The sequence below is a fragment of the Aquarana catesbeiana genome, linkage group LG07 (assembly GCF_042186555.1).
Source record: "Aquarana catesbeiana isolate 2022-GZ linkage group LG07, ASM4218655v1, whole genome shotgun sequence".
NCBI classification, from domain to species: Eukaryota; Metazoa; Chordata; class Amphibia; order Anura; family Ranidae; genus Aquarana; species Aquarana catesbeiana.
In genome coordinates this window covers 335,682,847-335,707,434 of record NC_133330.1, presented here as the reverse complement: position 1 = coordinate 335,707,434, position 24,588 = coordinate 335,682,847, and the positions used below count along the sequence as shown (strand labels likewise).

Below are 24,588 nucleotides of genomic sequence, written 5' to 3'. Positions count from 1 at the left end.
ATATATGTAAAGAATGCTGTATATCTTTATTTCTTCAAATGCTCTTTATTCTAATTTCATTTTTTTTTACATTCTATATATATTAATTATTATTATTAATTAATATTATAGTAATATTTATGTATATATTTATTTTCTTCAAATGCACATTTATCTAAATTCATTTTTTATTTTTTTCAGAAATAATTTTATCTCTATTGTATACCTTTTTTAATTTATATAATATTTATTATACAATTTTATATGTATATATATGTGTATGTATATATATGTATATATATGTGTGTATATATAGATTGTGTAGATTTTGTGTGTAGATTTTTAATCTACCAGTGATAGGTAAATCTTGTGGGTTACTTGTTAGAGGAAGTTAGATTTGCCTCTGTTCCAGCTTGGCTGAGTTGCGTGTAGTTCCACACTGTGCCGGTGGGTGTCGTTGTCACCATGGGCTGGTGTTGAAAAGGCAACGTGTTGAGGTGTATGAGTGCTCCTCTGTCCCGGAGATAACTCGGTGGAGGTGGTCCTCCGAGTTGCATTCTGGGAGAGGGTATTTATGGGGCAGACACCACGTTTAGGGGTTCGTTTTTCAGCCACCTGCTGGCCCTCCTGGCCGACAGGTATGTGTTAAGAGTACCACCTCGTGGTCCTCCGGTCCGGAGGCCCACGTCGATGCGGCGTGTGGGTGGGCCCAGAAGCCTGTCTGGGGCCTACCACAGCAGCAGAGGAATGGTCCTGAGCTGTCTATCCTGAGTGAAGAAGCTGGACAACCAAGGAGATCCCAGGGGAGGACCCGTCATGGAAGGATCATGCAGAGTGCTGGTCTGGAGAGGGGCCTGGTGACTCGGTTGGAGGACGCATCCTGAAGTAATCTTACTGCATAGTACTGCCGGGTTGGCTTAAAGATTCAAGTACTGTGTCTAACATTCATCGCAAACCAATACATCCTGTGGCAGAGGATCGTAAGGGTTTTATTCCAAACAAGTCTGTGGCAGAGACTTTTGTTCGTACTGCGTACTGGCTGCTAGGCAAGTGAGAGAGGCCTATCCAGGCGGCGAATGATTGAATCCCACAAGGGGAGCACATTCAACTACAAGTGATAAATTCCAGAGAATGTTCCAAAGGTTACTAAGGAAAGGTATTTGAGCTTCCCTGCAGCTTTCCTTCTGCCTCTTTCCTGCTACTTCCTTTATTTGTTCATTAAAGCATTGGAAAACCTACTCAAGTGTTTGGTGCTTATATCGTCCAGAGGTAAACTCAACGGAACCCTAGACCCGTTGCCGGTGAAACAGAGGTATCGAGAGTGAAGGTAACAGCCCGCTTTAAACCAGCAGCTCCACCGAGAGTTAGTGCTACATATATATCTATTATATCTCAATTAGCTTTAAATGCTCTTTATTCTATTTTTTTTTTAACAACCTTATTATATAGAATAGAAAAATAGAATAAAGAGCATTTAAAGCTAATTAAGATATAAGATTATATATATATATATATATATATATATATATATATATATATACACAATATCTCCAAAATGCAGTACACCCCTCACAATTTTTGTAAATATTTTCTTCTATCTTTTCATGTGACAACACTGGAGAAATGACACTTTGCTACAATGTAAAGTAGTGAGTGTACAGCTTGTATAACAGTGTAAATTCGCTGTTCCCCCAAAATAACTCAACACACAGCCATTAATGTCTAAACCGCTGGCAACAAGAGTGAGTACACCCCTAAGTGAAAATGTCCAAATTGGGCCCAATTAGCCATTTTCCCTCCCCGTGTCATGTGACTCATTAGTGTTACAATGTCTCAGGTGTGAACAGGGAACAGGTGTGTCAACATGGCATCTCATGGCAAAGAACTCTCTAAGGATCTGAAAAAAAGAATTGTTGCTCTACATAAAGATGGCCTAGGCTATAAGAAGATTGCCAAGACCCTGAAACAGCTGCAGCATGGTGACCAAGACCATACAGTGGTATAACAGGACAGGTTCCACTCAGTACAGGCCTCACCATGGTCCACCAAAGGAGTTGAGTGCACATGTTCAGCGTTATATCTAGAGGTTGTCTTTGGGAAATAGACATATGAGTGCTGCCAGCATTGCTGCAGAGGTTGAAGGGGTGGGGGGGTCAGCCTGTCAGTGTTCAGACCATACGCTGCACACTGCATCAAATTGGTCTGCATGGCTGTCATCCCAGAAGAAAGCCTCTTCTAAAGATGATGCACAAGAAAGCTCACCAACAGTTTGCTGAAGACAAGCAGACTAAGGACATGGATTACTGGAACCATGTCCTGTGGTCTGATGAGACCAAGATAAACGTATTTGGTTCAGATGTCAAGCATGGTGGTGGGAGTGTCATGGTCTGGGGCTGCATGAGTTCTGCCGGCACTGGGGAGCTACAACTCATTGAGGGAACCATGAATGTCAACATGTACTGTGACATACTGAAGCAGAGCATGATCCCCTCCCTTCGGAGACTGGGACACAGGGCAGTATTCCAACATGATAACCACCCCAAACACACCTCCAAGATGACCACTGCCTTGCTACATAAGCTGAGGGTAAAGGTGATGGACTGGCCAAGCATGTCTCCAGACCTAAAGCCTATTGAGCATCTGTGGGACATCCTCAAATGGAAGGTGGAGGAGCGCAAGGTCTCTAACATTCACCAGCTCCATGATGTCGTCATGGAGAAGTGGAAGAGGACTCCAGTGACAACCTGTGAAGCTCTGGTGACCTCCATGCCCAAGAGGGTTAAGGCAGTGCTGGAAAATAATGGTGGCCACACAAAATATTGACACTTTGGGCCCAATTTGGACATTTTCACTTAGGGGTGTACTCACTTTTGTTGCCAGCGGTTTAGACATTAATGGCTGTGTGTTGAGTTATTTTGAGGGGACAGCAAATTTACACTGTTATACAAGCTGTACACTCACTACTTTACATTGTAGCAAAGTGTCATTTCTTCAGTGTTGTCACATGAAAAGATAGAATAAAATATTTACAAAAATGTGAGGGGTGTATTCACCTTTGTGAGATACTGTATATATATATATATATACATATATCTATGTATATATATATATATATATATAGATAGATATATTTATATATATTATATATTTTTTATCTTATATCTTAATTAGCTTTAAATGCATGGGGGGAGGGGCTATTGTTGCTGGGGGTCTATTGTTTCAGGGGGAGGGGGTCAGTCTATTGTTGCCAGCTGCAGGGGATCCATTTTACCGCTTTTCTTTTCATTAACCACTTCAGTACCGGACACTTTCACCCCCCTCCTGCCCAGGCCAATTTTCAGCTTTCAGCACTGTCACACTTTGAATGACAATTGCGCGATCATGCAACACTGTACGCAGATGAAATTTTTATTATTTTTTTCACACAACTAGAGCTTTTGGTGGCATTTAATCACCACTGTTTTTTTTTTTAATTTATTTTTATTATATAAACAAAAAAAGACCGAAAAAAAATGTTTCTGTTATAAAATGGAACAAATAAATAATTCTTCATAAATTTAGGCCAAAATGTATTCTGCTACATTTCTTTGGTGAATATAACCCAAATCAGTGTATATTATTTGGTCTGTAGGAAAGTTAGAGAGTCCACAAGCTATGGGATATCTATCTGAAAATGGATCAATTCTGATGTACTGACAGTCAATCCCATTTTTGGAGGCCCCAAAAATGACCCCTTTTTGGAACATAGACAGTCTGAGGTATTTAGTAAGAGGCACAGCAGTTTTTTTTTTTAAGTTGTAATCCTTTGTTGCATTTTTTTGGAAAATTAAGAAACAAAAAAGTTCCCCATTTTTTTTATTTATTTTTTTACATACTGTCACCAGTGCAGTACAGTGTCCTCATATAACTGGTGTGGCAATATATATATTTTTTCCATTTTCAATTTTCTAAATTCATTTTTCTTTTTTGTTACATTTTTTAATGATTTTTTTTTTTTTACATACTGTGACCAGAGCAATACAGTCTTCCCATACATAGTAACACTGCACTACTCTGGGGAGGTGATCGTGATTTTTATTTTTACACACTATGATTGCTTATATTTCACTGGTATAAGCAACCATTTTTTCTGAATTAAATCTATTCATTCCATGTTTACTATTGCTAATCGCATGGTACAGATAGGCTGTGATTGGACCTGTCTGTGCCATGTGATCACTGTGGCCAATCACAGAGAGCAACACAATAGTGCACAATCAATGGCATGAATAGAAGCCATTCATTGTGTACAATTGTCATGTTGGTCTGTGGTGATTGGTCACAGCGATCACATGGCACCGGCAGCACGCCAATACACTGATCTGTCATCCGTTGTGTCCGGCTGCAGTGCGGTATGTGAGGCACGCGAGGTGCATTCTGGGGAGGACATCATATGACGTCCACTGAGAACAGCGAAAATCCCGTCCAGGCCTCATTTTACGGCGGGGTGGGAAGGTGTTAAAGGTACAGGGACTCTCACCGCCGACCCAGTCGCTGCCTCCTGGCTAGCTGGCTGTCTTGCCGACGCTGCGGGTCCTGAGAGGAGTGTGGAGGAGCGAAGGGGATCGAGAAGTGGTGAACGGTCCCGGGCTCGGCTTGGTTCGGCTGAGTAGCTGTGATATCCCGGGGTGCGGAAGCCATCGGAGGTCACGTGGGCGCCTTCGGTAACTCTCAGGAGTTGCTGGTCACCTGATCCACCCGACATGCTCAGCTGCCAGGTCGGGTCCCCTGGGAGAACCTCGGGGAAGGCCGAGACATCGGAGCGGCAGGCGCCCGAGAGGTCCATCAATCCCTGCATCTGAAAAAAGCAGAACAGAGCAGCAGCAAGAGCCACTGAGGTATATCGAGGACTGAAATATTGAGTGAGTAAAAAAAAACAAAAAACTATCTGTAGGGTTAACTAAGCTTAAGGTTCACCTGGAAACTGAGCTCAGTGGCACAGATCTTTTCACACAAATTTTGATCCCTAGGAAATACAGAACTTTGTCCTCTACCACATTACCGCTTACACGCTCCACCCTCATGGTGTGGGACTCACTGTGCAAGATGAATAAATGGACATATAACTCTCCTCTCTTGCCATTGAGCGGTCATAACTACTTTCCCCCGGTGAACATTGACCCCGGGATTCACGTTTGGAATTTTGGGGCTACGGCCCAACTACATCAAGTAACTACTCCATGGGGTATCGTGCCTTTGTCTATAATAATACATAGCTCCACAGTGACACTCATGGACCAGTGGAGATATCGCCAACTAGCCGCTTTTGTGCATTCTCTCCCGAAACCGTTACAGTCCGTCTCGGATCCGACACCTATAGAAGCCGCTTTTTCTGAGGACCAACCAGTGGAGAAGCCTGTCTCCCACTTTTACCAAGCATTGCCAACGCTAATCTCCACAAGAGACCCTACTTTCTTATGCAATTGGGAACAAGACCTCCGCAAAGAGTTGTCAGCAGCCCAAAGATCCACCATCCTCATAATGGCTCATACCTCCTCTGGGGCTTCCAAAACCGCGGAGGTGAACTATAAATTGTTGACGAGATAGCACTACACCCTTGTGGTGCTGCACAATACCTTTCCACAAGCATCACCTCTGTGCTGGAGGGGATGCGGTGAACGAGCAACACATGCTCACATCTGGTGGTTTTGCCCACTTATACGCCCATATTGGCTAGCTATTCTACACTGGGCCAAGGAGATCCAAGGTTATGAGATTCCCAATGATCCGTGGATTGTATTACTACATTGTACAGGCAAACCAGTGGGAACATATAAGAAATCTATAACGCCACACCTCCGTAACGCTGCAAAGGCACTTATCCCCCAATATTGGAAGCAACCGACCATACCTACGCTACGCCAATGGCTAGTGAATGTAGACCATATATACTATATGGAAGACTTGACTCTCTCCCTTAGAAATAAATCTTACCTAGCAAAGAAAATATGGTTCTGCTGGTTTGCCTTCAAATACACATCTGCTTACGCGGAAATTATGTCTCAACCTAGGTAATGTGATGTTGGCTAATTATATTGCATAAGAGGGATTGGACCGAGGCGGACACACTCCCCCTCCCTCCCCACCTTGTCTCTTGTTCTCTACTTTCACTCTTCTCTTTTACTTACATTCTGTCTTCTCAAGGTTTTATGCCTAAGTAAAGGGCTTTTACAGGGAAGATACTGGAGCCTATGCCCTGTGTTTTGTGAATATGTTGCCAATTTTGACAAGCTGGTAAGAACTGAGCGCATTGAGCCTCGATATATGTCATAGATGGTATTTGAATATGTATATAGATGTTTATTCCTGCATATACGGTTTACTGACTGTTCTGTTACTACGAGGTTCACTCGTCAACTTGTTTAAATCTTCTCTGTATTGTACATTGTGCATTATACATACTATTCTTCAATAAAAACTAATTAAACAAAAAATAAAAGTTGTATACCTGTAACTTATTACACAGCAACAACTCCTTTTTTCTATGTCTAGCAGCTTGTGAAAACCAAAGCGGCAGGGATTGGTCTTTCAATCTACATATCTAGTAGTATTTATTACTGTGTCTGCGTATCCACTCGGGGACTGAAGGCTGTGAAGGTTGTGCTTATCTGACACTACAAAACTACCCAGAGTAGGGATTACTGCTTGCAGTGATCTCCATTCGAGGAAATAATGGTGAAAAAGGGAACTAAAGCAAACCAGGCGGAAGTGGGGAGCCGTAACACCAATAAAACCAAACTTGGTCCAGGAGGGGTTAGACCAAACAGTAGAAAATATAAGTGCGAACGTAACACCATTGCTGACAGAGTATAACTTGCCTTCGCAGTAAGGTGCACATGGAAGGAGCAGAAAACAAATCCACACAAAAACCTCCTGCGCTAGGGAGTGAACCCACACAATGTAAGTTGGCTATATATCCGTCCTGGCTTGTATAGATGCACTTCGTCTTGCTGCCTCTTAGGACTGGGGGAGTCTGGAACAACTGAGACTATAAAAAGACAGAGAGGGCGCCCAGACTTAGTGCTGTAGACCCCTTTCACACAGGAGGCAGTTTTCAGTCGTTTTAGCGCTAGAAATAGCGCCTGTAAACTGCCTCCGATGCGCCCGAATGTGAAAGCCTGAGTGTTTACACACTGGGGCTTGTGGGACGTTACAAAAAGTCCTGCAAGCAGCATCTTTGGGGAGGTTTTAGAGCATTGTATACAAAGCTCCCAAACTGCCACTGCCCATTGGAATGAATGGGCAGTGATTCCGAAGCGCCTGAAAAGCCATTTGGACGCGCCGCAAACACGGGTGCTTTTAACCCCATCTTCGGCCGCTATTGGGGTTAAAAGCACCCCACTAGCGGCCCAAAAACACTGATTAAACAGCGCTAAAACACTGCTAAAACAAGCGGCGCTTTAGCGATAACGCAGCCCCAATGTGAAAGTAACCTTATCCTTAAACCATCAGTTTATTAATATAAAAAGTGGTAAGTATTATACTCACAAGATGACAAATGTATCGAGCACATCACATAGTACACCGTCATCTAATCCACATTACATCAGATCATGTGGTAGGAGAAGGTGAAGAGCCAATAGGCTAACATGTTTCAAGAACTAGCCACTTCCTCAGAGCCCTGAAGAAGCTAGTCCTCGAAATGCATTAGCGTATTGGATCTTCACCTTCTCCTACCACATGATGCAATGTGGATTGGATGACGGTGTACTATGTGATGTGCTTGATACATTTGTCATTTTGTGAGTATAATACTTACCACTTTTTATATTAATAAAGGGATGGTTTTAGGATAAAGCACTAGGTCTGGGCACCCTCTCTGTCTTTTTATGGTTGCACATGGAAGGAGATTGCACAATACAGGCAAAAAAAAAAATTCCCAGCAGACTTACCAGCCAGCCAGCAAAAGAAACAAATTGTCGTTTCTAACAATTCAGGGTAAAAACAGAGGCTTTTGTTGCACTCATTTGCAAATCTATGTGGAAGCCGCAGCTCCCCGCCAAGGCTCCTCTGTAAAGTGCGGCCCTAACTCTATATATATGTTTAGTTGCAGGTTTGTCCCTACATAGGATTGTTACTCTTTATTGCTTTCACTAAATATCCTATAAAGAGACCCAGTCACCAGCTACAACTTTTCAATTTACGGAATTTTATTGAAACATAAATGTACTTTATTTATCACAAGTATTTCTATAATGCCAACAATTTACACATTTATATTGCACATTCATATCAGCCCTCTCGGATCTTACAATCTATAGCCGGCCACAGAAGGATTGAATCTCGGCTGGTTCAGCAGGGACAGGCCTGAGATTCAATCTATCCATGGGCAGGCTGGTTGTACTGAAATCGATTGAGTTCAGTACAACCAGTCTGTGGGATTTTTATTCAGGCAATCACAGCCGGCAGTGATCATTCTGTTCTGCCAGCAGGGAAAGCACCCCGCTGGCAAAACACAATAGCGCTATGGGAGGGATTCCCCCATCTGTGTTGATGGGGGAAATCAAGCAATTTTCTTTCCATTCACCCATTGTGGATGGAAAAAAAGGTGCATAATCTATGGGCTGCTAAAGTCCTTAAGGTTGGCCATAGAAGTGTATTTTTAATTTTTTTTCAATCAGGCAGTGGGCGGATCGGAAAAACCAAATGGAATCCCCATCCGTTTACATAAAACAAACACCCTAAAGAACACAGTTATATAGAAATGTAACAGTACCACACCAGTATTGTTAAGTAAAAGTAGTCAAATTTTATTACAATATCCAATAAAAAAATCCCATAGATTGGGCTATATTGCAAATGTAGAAAACACTTTACAGTAAAAGGCATTGCCACCCTTGGTAGTAGATTAGTGGGTGTAGCTGAGCCCAAGAGGCATTGCCACCCTTGCTGATACAAAAAGGTGGTTACTATCCGCCCCCACCTGTAACTGGTCACTGCAGCAAGGAGCATTGCAAAGGCAACACATAAAAATAAGACATTTCCACGCTCAACTTACCGACCAGCCTGTGACCAACCAAACTGTCCTGTCAAGCAGTATGTGTCAAAGACAGGGGTTTAGTTGCACACATTTACAAATGCATGCGTAAGCCACAGAGCCACGGCAAGGCACCCCATTTTTCTGTGGAACCTAAGAGGCATTGCCACCATTGGTGGTAGATGAGTGTATGTAGGTGGGAGCAGGGGGTACGCTGGGCATGGGGGAGTGAGGGCAGAAACTTGGAGGGAAGTTCCACTGGCCACACTCACCCCCTACCCAGGGTTGTAGCGTCCCTTCTTGGTGGTAGATGAGTGGGTGTAGCAGAGCCTGAGGCATTGTCACCCTTGGTGGTAGATGATTGCATATAGGTGGGGGCATTACCAGTATGCTGGGCATGGGGGAGTGAGGGCAGATGAAACTTGGGGGGGAAGTTCCACTGGCCACACTCACCCCCCTACCCAGGGTGGTAGCGTTCCTTCTTGGTGGTAGATGAGTGGGTGTAGCAGAGCCTGAGGCATTGTCACCCTTGGTGGCAGATGATTGCATATAGGTGGGGGCAGGGGGTATTACCAGTATGCTGGGTATGGTGGAGTGAGGGCAGATGAAACTTGGGGGGAAGTTCCACTGGCCACACTCACCCCATACCCAGGGTGGTAGCGTCCCCTCTTTGTGGTAGATGATTGCATATAGGTGGGTGCAGGGGGTATTACCAGTATGCTGGGTGTGGGGGAGTGAGGGCAGATGAAACTTGGGGGGAAGTTCCACTGGCCACACTCACCCCCTACCCAGGGTGGTAGCATCCCCTCTTTGTGGTAGATGATTGCATATAGGTGGGTGCAGGGGGTATTACCAGTATGCTGGGTGTGGGGGAGTGAGGGCAGATGAAACTTGGGGGGAAGTTCCACTGGCCACACTCACCCCCTACCCAGGGTGGTAGCGTCCCCTCTTGGTGGTAGATGAGTGGGTGTAGGTGGGGGCAGGGGGTACTACCAGTATGCTGGGTATGGTGGAGTGAGGGCAGATGAAACTTGGGGGGAAGTTCCACTGGCCACACTCACCCCATGCCCGGGGTGGTAGCATCCCCCCTTGGTGGTAGAAGAGTGGGTGTATTGGGTTGTGAGGCAGTTGATCCAGAGGAAGGTGAAAAACGCCAGCAAAGCATGATCCAATGTGCTCCAGCTGGGGAAAAAATTCCTTCCTGATCCCCCGAGAGGCAATCGAATATTTCCTGGATCGGCCCTGTGTGTGGGGGAGGGCAGGCAATTGGAGCCCCACCCTCGGTGGTAGGTGAGTGGAGATGTGGGTGTCAGTGTGTGGAGAGCGGGGGAGGAGGGACCATCCCCCACACAGAGCTCTGGAGGGAGGAGCCATTGTCCAGACTACAGCCGGGTAACGGCGTGTCTGTGCGATCTGCCTCCTCTGCTCAGGCTCTAAAGGAACTACAAGTCCCAGCAATCTCTGTCCACATGAGGAACTACAACTCCCAGCATGCACTGTGTAAGTGATGGGGGTTCCGCTCCCAGCCTGGAATAAGATGCTGTGGGACTACATATCCCAGCATGATTTTCTCTATGGAGATATTACAGGTCCAGTGATCTCTACATACCCCAGTCTGCTCCCCGGCCCCTCCCCCTCCTCAGAGGGAATTGCACCTCCCCAGTCCCGACCAGCCCTCCCCCATCCTGGGGAGAGGGGACCCACCACCTGTGGTGGGAGAGGATGGTGGGGTGCAATTACCCCTGAGGAGGGGGAGGGAAGCAGGCTGGGGTATGTAGAGATTGCTGGGACTTGTAGTACATCTATAGGAGAAATCATGCTGGGATATGTAGTCCTGTAACATCCTATTCCAGGCTGGGAGCTCAACCCCCATTACTTAGTACATGCTGGGAGTTGTAGTTCCTCATGTGGACAGAGATTGCTGGGAGTTGTAGTTCTTCAGAGGCTGAGCAGAGGAGGCAGGTTCCCCGGACACACAGACACACTGTGACCCGGCTGTAGTCCAGACAATGGCTCCACCCTCCGGAGCTCTGTGGTGGAGATGTTTCCTGGATCGGCCCCGTGTGTGTGGGGGAGGGCGAGCAATTGGAGCCCCACCCTCGGTGGTAGGTGAGTGGAGATGTGGGTGTCAGTGTGTGGAGAGCGGGGGAGGAGGGACCATCCCCCACACAGAGCTCTGGAGGGAGGAGCCATTGTCCGGACTACAGCCGGGTCACGGCGTGTCTGTGTGATCTGCCTCCTCTGCTCAGGCTCTAAAGGAACTACAAGTCCCAGTAATCTCTGTCCACATGAGGAACTACAACTCCCAGCATGCACTGTGTAAGTAATGGGGGTTCCGCTCCCAGCCTGGAATAAGATGCTGTGGGACTACATATCCCAGCATGATTTTCTCTATGGAGATATTACAGGTCCAGTGATCTCTACATACCCCAGTCTGCTCCCCGGCCCCTCCCCCTCCTCAGAGGGAATTGCACCTCCCCAGTCCCGACCAGCCCTCCCCCATCCTGGGGGGAGGGGACCCACCACTTGTGGTGGGAGAGGATGGTGGGGTGCAATTACCCCTGAGGAGGGGGAGGGAAGCAGGCTGGGGTATGTAGAGATTGCTGGGACTTGTAGTACATCTATAGAAGAAATCATGCTGGGATATGTAGTCCTGTAACATCCTATTCCAGGCTGGGAGCTGAACCCCCATTACTTACACAGTACATGCTGGGAGTTGTAGTTCCTCATGTGGACAGAGATTGCTGGGAGTTGTAGTTCTTCAGAGGTTGAGCAGAGGAGGCAGGTTCCCCGGACACACAGACACGCTGTGACCCGGATGTAGTCCGGACAATGGCTCCTCCCTCCGGAGCTCTGTGGTGGAGATGTTTCCTCCTCACCGCTCTCCTCACACTGACGCGCTCCCTTCCCCGCTCAGCTTTTTATCTGATCAAGTCATGACGTCACAGGTGTAACGGCTCCAGCCTCTAGCTCCTGATTGGCTATTCATCCTCTGGTCACGCCCACTCCCACGTGAGCCGTTAGGTCGCTCTCTGCTGCAGTCACGTGTTGCACGTAACGGTCAGAACGAGGCCACGTGACTTCACAGGAGAAGCATGAAATCCTCCCTGCAGCTACTGCGCATGTGCGGCTCAGACGGCAGAAGGTAAACAAGCCGAGGTGATGATTTCCATGGAAACCATTAGCCCCATAAATGCCAGACACTGGAGTCTCCGCCCCCTGCAGGTTCCCAGCCTATCTCCTGCAGGCTGCTGCTTGAGTGGGCAGGATGGGGGGGTGTGGCCTGGAAGAGGGAGGAGTTCCTGGAGGTGCATTACTTTCCAGGCCTGAAACTCCCCCTCGTCAGTGTTGTGATTGGTCAGGGTGAGTAGGAAGTTTTCTTCAGCTCCTCCTCCCTGAGTCCTGACCTCTGACCCCCCTCCCTCCAGATCATACTGTCACTGCTCTGTGATCACTGAACTCCAGGCTTTGGATGGAGTAGTACTTCTGCTGGAGGGGGTGAGTGGGGGAGGGGAACAAAGTCACAAAACTTTAGGATTTTGGAGAGAAGTGAATATGAAGCCAGCCTAGAAGTGCAGAGAGTTGTCACTGCAGAGCTGAGCAAGAAGACAGTGAAGACATCTCTATGTCTCTCCATGTGCCAGGAATCTCTGCCCAGCCATTTCTATATCCCATCCCTGAGATCCCTGTATACTTCACATAACATTCCTCATCACATTTCTATATACCATCCCTAAGATCCCTGTATACTTCACATAACAAACATTCCTCATCACATTTCTATATCCATCCCTAAGATCCCTGTATACTTCACATAACATTCCTCATCACATTTCTATATCCCATCCCTAAGATCCCTGTATACTTCACATAACATTCCTCATCACATTTCTATATCCCATCCCTAAGATCCCTGTATACTTCACATAACATTCCTCATCACATTTCTATATACCATCCCTGAGATCCCTGTATACTTCACATAACATTCCTCATCACATTTCTATATCCCATCCCTGAGATCCCTGTATACTTCACATAACATTCCTCATCACATTTCTATATACCATCCCTGAGATCCCTGTATACTTCACATAACATTCCTCATCACATTTCTATATACCATCCCTAAGATCCCTGTATACTTCACATAACAAACATTCCTCATCACATTTCTATATACCATCCCTAAGATCCCTGTATACTTCACATAACATTCCTCATCACATTTCTATATCCCATCCCTAAGATCCCTGTATACTTCACATAACATTCCTCATCACATTTCTATATACCCTCCCTAAGATCCCTGTATACTTCACATAACATTCCTCATCACATTTCTATATACCATCCCTAAGATCCCTGTATACTTCACATAACAAACATTCCTCATCACATTTCTATATACCATCCCTAAGATCCCTGTATACTTCACATAACATTCCTCATCACATTTCTATATCCCATCCCTGAGATCCCTGTATACTTCACATAACATTCCTCATCACATTTCTATATACCATCCCTAAGATCCCTGTATACTTCACATAACATTCCTCATCACATTTCTATATACCATCCCTGAGATCCCTGTATACTTCACATAACATTCCTCATCATATTTCTATATCCCATCCCTAAGATCCCTGTATACTTCACATAACATTCCTCATCACATTTCTATATCCCATCCCTAAGATCCCTGTATACTTCACATAACATTCCTCATCACATTTCTATATCCCATCCCTAAGATCCCTGTATACTTCACATAACATTCCTCATCACATTTCTATATCCATCCCTAAGATCCCTGTATACTTCACATAACATTCCTCATCACATTTCTATATACCATCCCTAAGATCCCTGTATACTTCACATAACATTCCTCATCACATTTCTATATACCATCCCTAAGATCCCTGTATACTTCACATAACATTCCTCATCACATTTCTATATACCATCCCTAAGATCCCTGTATACTTCACATAACATTCCTCATCACATTTCTATATCCACCCCTAAGATCCCTGTATACTTCACATAACATTCCTCATCACATTTCTATATACCATCCCTAAGATCCCTGTATACTTCACATAACAAACATTCCTCATCACATTTCTATATACCATCCCTGAGATCCCTGTATACTTCACGTAACAAACATTCCTCATCACATTTCTATATCCATCCCTGAGATCCCTGTATACTTCACATAACATTCCTCATCACATTTCTATATCCCATCCCTGAGATCCCTGTATACTTCACATAACATTCCTCATCACATTTCTATATCCATCCCTAAGATCCCTGTATACTTCACATAACATTCCTCATCACATTTCTATATCCCATCCCTAAGATCCCTGTATACTTCACATAACATTCCTCATCACATTTCTATATACCATCCCTAAGATCCCTGTATACTTCACATAACATTCCTCATCACATTTCTATATCCATCCCTAAGATCCCTGTATACTTCACATAACATTCCTCATCACATTTCTATATCCCATCCCTGAGATCCCTGTATACTTCACATAACATTCCTCATCACATTTCTATATCCATCCCTAAGATCCCTGTATACTTCACATAACATTCCTCATCACATTTCTATATCCCATCCCTAAGATCCCTGTATACTTCACATAACATTCCTCATCACATTTCTATATACCATCCCTAAGATCCCTGTATACTTCACATAATATTCCTCATCACATTTCTATATCCCATCCCTAAGATCCCTGTATACTTCACATAACATTCCTCATCACATTTCTATATCCCATCCCTAAGATCCCTGTATACTTCACATAACATTCCTCATCACATTTCTATATACCATCCCTAAGATCCCTGTATACTTCACATAACAAACATTCCTCATCACATTTCTATATACCATCCCTAAGATCCCTGTATACTTCACATAACATTCCTCATCACATTTCTATATACCATCCCTGAGATCCCTGTATACTTCACATAACATTCCTCATCATATTTCTATATCCCATCCCTAAGATCCCTGTATACTTCACATAACATTCCTCATCACATTTCTATATACCATCCCTAAGATCCCTGTATACTTCACATAACATTCCTCATCACATTTCTATATACCATCCCTAAGATCCCTGTATACTTCACATAACATTCCTCATCACATTTCTATATACCATCCCTAAGATCCCTGTATACTTCACATAACATTCCTCATCACATTTCTATATACCATCCCTAAGATCCCTGTATACTTCACATAACATTCCTCATCACATTTCTATATCCATCCCTAAGATCCCTGTATACTTCACATAACATTCCTCATCACATTTCTATATACCCTCCCTAAGATCCCTGTATACTTCACATAACAAACATTCCTCATCACATTTCTATATACCATCCCTGAGATCCCTGTATACTTCACGTAACAAACATTCCTCATCACATTTCTATATCCCATCCCTAAGATCCCTGTATACTTCACATAACATTCCTCATCACATTTCTATATCCCATCCCTGAGATCCCTGTATACTTCACATAACATTCCTCATCACATTTCTATATCCATCCCTAAGATCCCTGTATACTTCACATAACATTCCTCATCACATTTCTATATCCCATCCCTAAGATCCCTGTATACTTCACATAACATTCCTCATCACATTTCTATATACCATCCCTGAGATCCCTGTATATTTCACATAACATTCCTCATCATATTTCTATATCCCATCCCTAAGATCCCTGTATACTTCACATAACATTCCTCATCACATTTCTATATACCATCCCTAAGATCCCTGTATACTTCACATAACATTCCTCATCACATTTCTATATCCCATCCCTAAGATCCCTGTATACTTCACATAACATTCCTCATCACATTTCTATATACCATCCCTAAGATCCCTGTATACTTCACATAACATTCCTCATCACATTTCTATATCCATCCCTAAGATCCCTGTATACTTCACATAACATTCCTCATCACATTTCTATATCCCATCCCTGAGATCCCTGTATACTTCACATAACATTCCTCATCACATTTCTATATCCATCCCTAAGATCCCTGTATACTTCACATAACATTCCTCATCACATTTCTATATCCCATCCCTAAGATCCCTGTATACTTCACATAACATTCCTCATCACATTTCTATATACCATCCCTAAGATCCCTGTATACTTCACATAACATTCCTCATCACATTTCTATATCTCATCCCTAAGATCCCTGTATACTTCACATAACATTCCTCATCACATTTCTATATACCCTCCCTAAGATCCCTGTATACTTCACATAACATTCCTCATCACATTTCTATATCCCATCCCTAAGATCCCTGTATACTTCACATAACATTCCTCATCACATTTCTATATACCATCCCTAAGATCCCTGTATACTTCACATAACATTCCTCATCACATTTCTATATCCATCCCTAAGATCCCTGTATACTTCACATAACATTCCTCATCACATTTCTATATCCCATCCCTGAGATCCCTGTATACTTCACATAACATTCCTCATCACATTTCTATATACCATCCCTAAGATCCCTGTATACTTCACATAACATTCCTCATCACCTTTCTATATCCATCCCTAAGATCCCTGTATACTTCACATAACATTCCTCATCACATTTCTATATCCCATCCCTGAGATCCCTGTATACTTCACATAACATTCCTCATCACATTTCTATATCCATCCCTAAGATCCCTGTATACTTCACATAACATTCCTCATCACATTTTTATATACCATCCCTAAGATCCCTGTATACTTCACATAACATTCCTCATCACATTTCTATATCCATCCCTGAGATCCCTGTATACTTCACATAACATTCCTCATCACATTTCTATATCCCATCCCTAAGATCCCTGTATACTTCACATAACATTCCTCATCACATTTCTATATCCCATCCCTGAGATCCCTGTATACTTCACATAACATTCCTCATCACATTTCTATATACCATCCCTGAGATCCCTGTATACTTCACATAACATTCCTCATCACATTTCTATATACCATCCCTGAGATCCCTGTATACTTCACATAACATTCCTCATCACATTTCTATATCCATCCCTAAGATCCCTGTATACTTCACATAACATTCCTCATCACATTTCTATATCCATCCCTAAGATCCCTGTATACTTCACATAACATTCCTCATCACATTTCTATATCCATCCCTAAGATCCCTGTATACTTCACATAACAAACATTCCTCATCACATGTCCTTGTATTTCGCACATAGGGGAACCCGTTCACTTCAATGGGCTGCCATATATGTGACAAACACATCGCATTTGGGGCGCCATTAACAATTATTGGGCACCACAAGTTCTTTGCGCATGTGAAGTACATTTCCGGAATGCGCTGCAGATTGCCCGTTACCTGCGCACTTTGTCACACATTCAGGTGACCTCAAATGTCAATGTGGCCCAATGTCTCCCATACACGGCTAGTTTTCTTTAGATTTGCGGAGGGGGGGTTGTCAAGTAGGTTGTAGGGGGTCCCGTGATTTCTAACAGCGGCCCTGAGTGACCAATGGGGTGCCATCTCCTCCTCATGTACCCCGTGTGTCATGCATGTAATCTGTGACCGTCCCGTGTGTCATGCATGTAATCTGTGACCGTCCCGTGTGTCATGCATGTAGACTGTGACCATCTCGTGATCATGTATGTAATTTGTGACTGTCCCGTGTGTCATGTATGTAATCTGTGACTGTCCCGTGTGTCATGTATGTAATCTGTGACTGTCCCGTTTGTCATGTATGTAATCTCTGACCATCCCGTGTGTCATGTATGTAATCTATGACTGTCCCTTGTGTCTTGCATTCAATCTCTGACCATCCTGTGTGTCATGTATGTAATCTTTGACTGTCCCTTGTGTCATGTATGTAATTTGTGACTGTCCCGTGTGTCATGTATGTAATCTCTGACCATCTTGTGATCATGTATGTAATCTTTGACTGTCCCTTGTGTCTTGTATGCAATCTCTGACCATCCCGTGTGTCATGTATGTAATCTGTGACCATCTTGTGATCATGTATGTAATCTATGACTGTCCTGTGTGTCATGTATGTAATCTATGACTGTCCCTTGTGTCATGTATGTAATCTGTGACTGTCCCTTGTGTCATGTATGTAATCTCTGACCAGTAACTGCTAACAGTACCCACCAGTAGTACCAGCAAAACCCACCAGCACCCGCCAACAGTACCCACCAGCAGTATCCACAATACTCGCCAGAAGTACCAGCAAAACTGACCATCTATATTCATCCAGGGGGACAGCCAGCAGCAGCCGCCAGCCATACCCGCCTGGGGACAGCAACCGCCAACGATACCTGCAGGAATCCTGAGGAAGAAGTGAAGATTGAGGTCAGTTTTTAATTAAAAATCAAACAGCAATGGGGATATCTGCACTCTGTACTCGCTACACTGGGCTGCTTTCACACTGATCTGCAGGTGCGGTGCAATGTACCTGTACTGACCCATAGACTTCTATTATTACCTGTACTGACCCATAGACTTCTGTTATTACCTGTACTGAGCCCCATAGACTTCTATTATTACCTGTACTGACCCATAGACTTCTGTTATTACCTGAAATGAGCCCGATAGACTTCTGTTATTACCTGTACTGAGCCCCATAGACTTCTGTTATTACCTGTACTGAGCCCCATAGAATTCTGTTATTACCTGTACTGACCCATAGACTTCTATTATTACCTGTACTGACTCATAGACTTCTATTATTACCTGTACTGACCCATGGACTTCTATTATTACCTGTACTGACCCATAGACTTCTATTATTACCTGTACTGACCCACAAACTTCTATTATTACCTGTACTGACCCATAGACTTCTGTTATTACCTGTACTGAGCCATAGACTTCTATTATTACCTGTACTGACCCATAGACTTCTATTATTACCTGTACTGACCCATAGACTTCTATTATTACCTGTACTGACCCATAGACTTCTGTTATTACCTGTACTGAGCCATAGACTTCTGTTATTACCTGTACTGAGCCATAGACTTCTATTATTACCTGCACTGACCCATAGACTTCTATTATTACCTCTACTGACCCATAGACTTCTATTATTACCTGTACTGACCCATAGACTTCTATTATTACCTGTACTGACCCATAGACTTCTATTATTACCTGTACTGACCCATAGACTTCTGTTATTACCTGTACTGAGCCATAAACTTCTATTATTACCTGTACTGACCCATAGACTTCTATTATTACCTGTACTGACCCATAGACTTCTGTTATTACCTGTACTGAGCCATAGATTTCTATTATTACCTGTACTAAGCCCCATAGACTTCTATTATTACCTGTACTGAGCCCCATAGACTTCTGTTATTACCCGTACTGACCCATAGACTTCTATTATTACCTGTACTGAGCCATAGACTTCTATTATTACCTGTACTGAGCCATAGACTTCTGTTATTACCTGCGGGTTTGGTGTGCTTTCAGAAAGTGGATCACAGATGCAGGATATAATAGAATTATATGGCAAAGTGCACTACAAACTGCCATACACTGTATCTTTTACATTTTTTTTCTTTGTTTTTTCCTTTCACAAGGGATGTACAGCATCCCTTGTGATAGTATAGGCCATGACCGGTCCTCTTTATGGAGAGATCTGGGGTCTTTTAGACCCTCTTATCTGTCCTCTGGCCTCCAAAGCACCTGATCAAACCAAGATCAGTCTGATCAGATGCTTGTTCAGGCCGGTAATGGATTGTTTACATGATAACAAAACCGGAAGTGATACAATTCTCACCACTCCTGGTTTGTGACGTCACACAGTGGGAGGAACGACATCCACCCCTCTCACTGTGTCTCAGGAACTGGATGCTACTGGTCCCATCTTAAAGGTGGTGGTTGGGGGACCCCCTTCCACTGCCTGGAAAAATAATCCAGCGGCTTCCTAGGATTACTTTTAGTTTGTGCAGAATTGCTGGGGCTAAAAAAATGATATCATTGCTGCAGTGATGACCGAGATATCACCCTTCCAATCCAGAGACGTACTGGTACATCGCTGGACGGGAAGAGGTTAAAGTGGATTTGTTTGGGGGGCAGTAAAAATGCAGCTCTGCTGCACATCTTTACTGCTCCCCCCAAATGAAGTGTAAAGTAGCAGCATCTCACCGTCTTATGATCATCAGCATTACAATAATCACACAGACAGCACAGTAAGCAGGTGCTCTATCATGGCCCTATCATGGCTCTATTATGCCTCTATCGTGGCTCTATCATATCCCTATCATATCCCTATCATGTTCCTATCATGGCCCTATTATGGCCCTATCATGGCTCTATTATGCCTCTATCGTGGCTCTATCATGGTTCTGCTTTTGAATGAATGAAAGACTATTTGAATTTAAAAAAAAAATAAATTCTACAACTAAATTCGAAAGAATGAAAAACATTTGGATAATTTTGTTTTTCGTATTTTCTAACATAATTAAATTATTAACCATTATTATAGTTTTTATTATTTTAATAATAAATAATAATAACTATAATAATAGTTATAAACTATTAAATTATAGGTATTGGAATTTCCTTTCAAATTTGGCAAACTGAACGTAACGAATTTATCTGAAATAACGAATGCCGCATCTAAATGAAATCATCTGATAAACGAAAAAAAAACGAACGAATGAAAGGAGCACTTACTGTGCTGCCTGTGTGATTTATTATAATATTGATACCCTGCTGTGCTGGGAGTTCTATAATAGGACACAGTGAGGGATCAATGCTCTATTATTCACTCGCTGTGTCCAGTGCAGCTACGCTCTCCTTCTGATGTTCCGTGGCAGCTTTATCCACTTGAAGGAATTTAACAAGACTCGTGGCCACTCATTAAAATTAGAAGAAAAGAGGTTTAACCCCAAAACTGTGTAGAGGGTTCTTTACTGTAAGAGCTGCAAGGATGTGGAATCCCCTTCCACAAGCGGTGGTCTCAGCGGGGGGCATCGATAATTTAAAAACACTATTATATAAGCACCTGAACGACCGCAACATACAGGGATATACAATGTAATACTGACATATAATCACACACATAGGTTGGCCTTGATGGACTTGTGTCTTTTTTTACCTCACCTACTATGTAACTATGTTTTTTGAGAAGTGCAGCTTCTTACGTTTATCTATTTATGCTTGTGTACATTTCACTTTGAGCTGCAGCTGTAGTTGTAGGTTTGGAAACAGCGCAGTTTTTTTCTTTAACATACTACAGGAGATGGTCAGAGACTGCAGACATAATACAAGAGATGGTCAGAGACTGCAGACATAGTACAGGAGATGGTCAGAGACTGCAGACATGATACAGGAGATGGTCAGAGACTGCAGACGTATTACAGGAGATGGTCAGAGACTGCAGACATGATACAGGAGACGGTCAGAGACTGCAGACATGATACAGGAGATGGTCAGAGAATTTGGGCATTTAATGTCCGATTGAACTTTCAGTTAAAATCAGCTAAATGTATTTCAGGTGCATCAAAACATCATCCTTTCTTTCCCCCTCTCCTCCCCCCTTCTTCCCTTCCCTCCCTACTTGTCATCTTCCCTCCCTTATTTTCCTTTTCCTAGTCCTTTCTCCGCCCCCTCTCCTCACTCCCTTTCACTTAAACTATTTTTTATAGTAGATTTATATTTCACTTAGGATATTTTAATTTATACATTTTTGCACTGCTCCTTTGGCTAGATTGCAGCCGAACAATTTTTTCGGGCCCTATTTGGCATCTTCTTATGTGCACTACCCAGTGACGGTTTTTTTCACTTGACATTGAGTCGCCGGTGTTCTGCCGAGAAAGTTCCGCTCGGCGGATTAGTTCCCCCCTCTACTGCGCAGGCGCTGTAGAAGCCGGCGGAAATAGCCGAAGCGGAACAGCTGAAAATCAGCTGTACACGGCGCCTGTAAGAGGGCCCCTTGCGGGCTCGCTTCGCTCGCCACGCTTCGGGCACGGCCTCGCTGCGCTCGGCACTTTTAGATTCCCCCTCTAGGTCCACTTGGATAGTGGGGAAGGAACCTGGACCCAGAGCACAGGCGCCGTGTACAGCTGATTGAAGCGTTTGAGCTTCGGCTATCTCCGGCGGCCGACAGTAGTACGTACTGCGCAGGCGCTGCGCCTGCGCAGTACAGGGGGGGAACCTATCCGCCGAAGGAACTTATTCGGCAAGACACCGGCAAAAGATCCTCATATTGGTGATGGGCGTGGTAGTCGACAGCTTACTCTACCGTGCCATTATTATTTTTATTTCCTATTTTTTTTGTATTGTATTCTAAGTCAATGTAATGTTTTTAATTTTGTTTCGTTCTATGCAGTGTTACATTGTCTTTAAATTATCTCCTGATGAACCCAGAGTGACGAAACATGTTGGGACAATCACTCCAATGCTATTGCCGAGTGATTCAATGTTGTCATCTGCTTTGCATTCTAGATCTTTCCTTGTACATGTGCACATAACTTATACAGTGGAACCTCGGATTAGGAGCATAATCCGTTCCAGGAGAATGCTCGTCCAATCCAAAGTACTCGCATATCAAAGCGAGTTTTCCCATTGAAGTCAATGGAAACGAAAATAATTCGTTCCGCATTGACTTCAATGGGATGCAATACCGCATGCGGCCAGAGGCGGGGGGGGGGGGGGGGCGCGCCGGAGAGCCTCGGAAACCGTCGAAAAGGCCCAAGAACAGTTCGGCTGACCTCGGAAAGACTTCCTACCCGAGATTTGCTGAGGTCAGCCGTGCTGTACTTGGGGCCTTTCCGTGCATTTCTGAACAGGACGTTTGGCTCTGCTCGGCTCCGGCGCCCCCCCCACCTCAGGCCAAAAGCGGTACTGCCCACCCTTTGGTCTGAATTGTGCTCGTTTTGCAAGACAACACTCATAAACCGAGTTACGTTTTTTAAAAATACAGTGCTTGTATTGTGAAACGCTCGTTAACCACGTTACTCGCAATCCGAGGTTCCACTGTACCAAAAAAACCTTTTAACTTTGTCTTGTATGTAGCAATAAAAATCTTGTCATTTTTTTTATACATATTGCGGAGTATTGAAATGAGTTCTTCTTGTTTTGCCGGCACCCTCAAAAATTTCCCTTGTCTACACTTATCTACAGGGATGTTGGTGCCATTTCCTTGTCATTGTCACCTACCCATATTACTACTTCTCAAAAGATGTGCAAAGTTTTACGGTTGTTTTTTTTTTTTTTTTTATAAAGCAGCCACAGCCTGAGTAGAAAATCCTGTCCTCTGCCAGCATGCTGCAGAGTGGCACCCTTGCAGTGGTCTTCAGAGGCTCAACACAACCCCTATAAGCCTCTCAATTGAAAAGCTCCTGCTCCCTGCTGATTGGAGAGCTCCTGTTCTGACTCAGCGGGGGGGGGGGGGGGGGGGCATGTGCAGAGAGGCTGCTGCTTCCGCATACAGAGAGTATGGGTGCTACTCTGCAGCATGCTGGCAGGGGACTGACTTTTCTGTGCACATCTTTTGCTTTTATGAACCTGACATGTATTTAGCAGATTTAAACGAAAAGTTCAATTGGCCTTTAACTGCTGGAAGTCAGTCTAGGCAGGAACATACAAACACAGATGGCAGGGGCCCAGGGGCTGAACATTGAACTGCCAAAGGGCCACCAGTTTGGCACCAAGGGGTTAAAACCTCTGTCAAAATTGCTATTGGTGTTTTGTGTCCCCATTGGGAACATTCACCCTGACTTCCTGTCCCAGTGACCGCACAGGAAATTACGTTTTCTGATTGGAGGAAATCTCTTTCTGAATACCTGATCTTTTGTTTCTCTTCCAGTTATTGAAGGACGCTTCCCCGGATGCAGATGATGGTTGTTCTCTTCAGCAGCCTTCAGGCTTTTCCAAAGACCTCCAAACTCCTGGCCCATCTCCATGGAGCCTCTTTCCGCTTATAACCTCAGTACGAGGCTCGGCCTGCACACATCCAGCCAATGGCAGAAGAGGGAGGCCAAGGAAAGAATCCTTATCACCGAAGTGCAGCGTCACTGCTAGGAAATAAAGAAGACCCCTGTGCCTGAGACTGTACTGGTCTAAACACCACCAATCGTGCAACTTTGTCCATAGGCAGTGTCATCGGTCTGGAAACTCTGATGCAGCCGGCTATGTTGGGGCCTTAAAAAAAAAATGTTGGTTTCTTCCTTTGACCTATTAAAATATATCTGAACTGTTCACTTGTGGTGTGGAGCATCTACCTCAGATCTCTAGCCAGCAAAGGGGACCTTATTCAATTCTGTTTGTAACATTTTAACCACTTGCTGCCTACTGGGGTAATTTTTTTTTTACTTTTTCACTTAGAACCCCCAAATATTATAGTGCCTTGAAAAAGTATTCACACCCCTTGAAATTTTTCACATTTTGTCATGTTACAACCGAAAATGTATTTTATTGGGATTTTATGTGATAGACCAACACAAAGTGGCA

General features: G+C 43.9%; 1 long non-coding RNA gene across 1 annotated transcript; it reads left to right on the top strand.

Moving 5' to 3' along the window:
• Positions 1-12,367: 12,367 nt before the first annotated feature.
• Positions 12,368-24,338, top strand: LOC141103851 (uncharacterized). Its single transcript, XR_012235380.1, has 3 exons — positions 12,368-12,493; positions 18,264-18,471; positions 23,945-24,338. It is a non-coding gene; the product is annotated as an uncharacterized lncRNA (long non-coding RNA).
• The last annotated feature ends 250 nt before the right edge of the window (positions 24,339-24,588 follow it).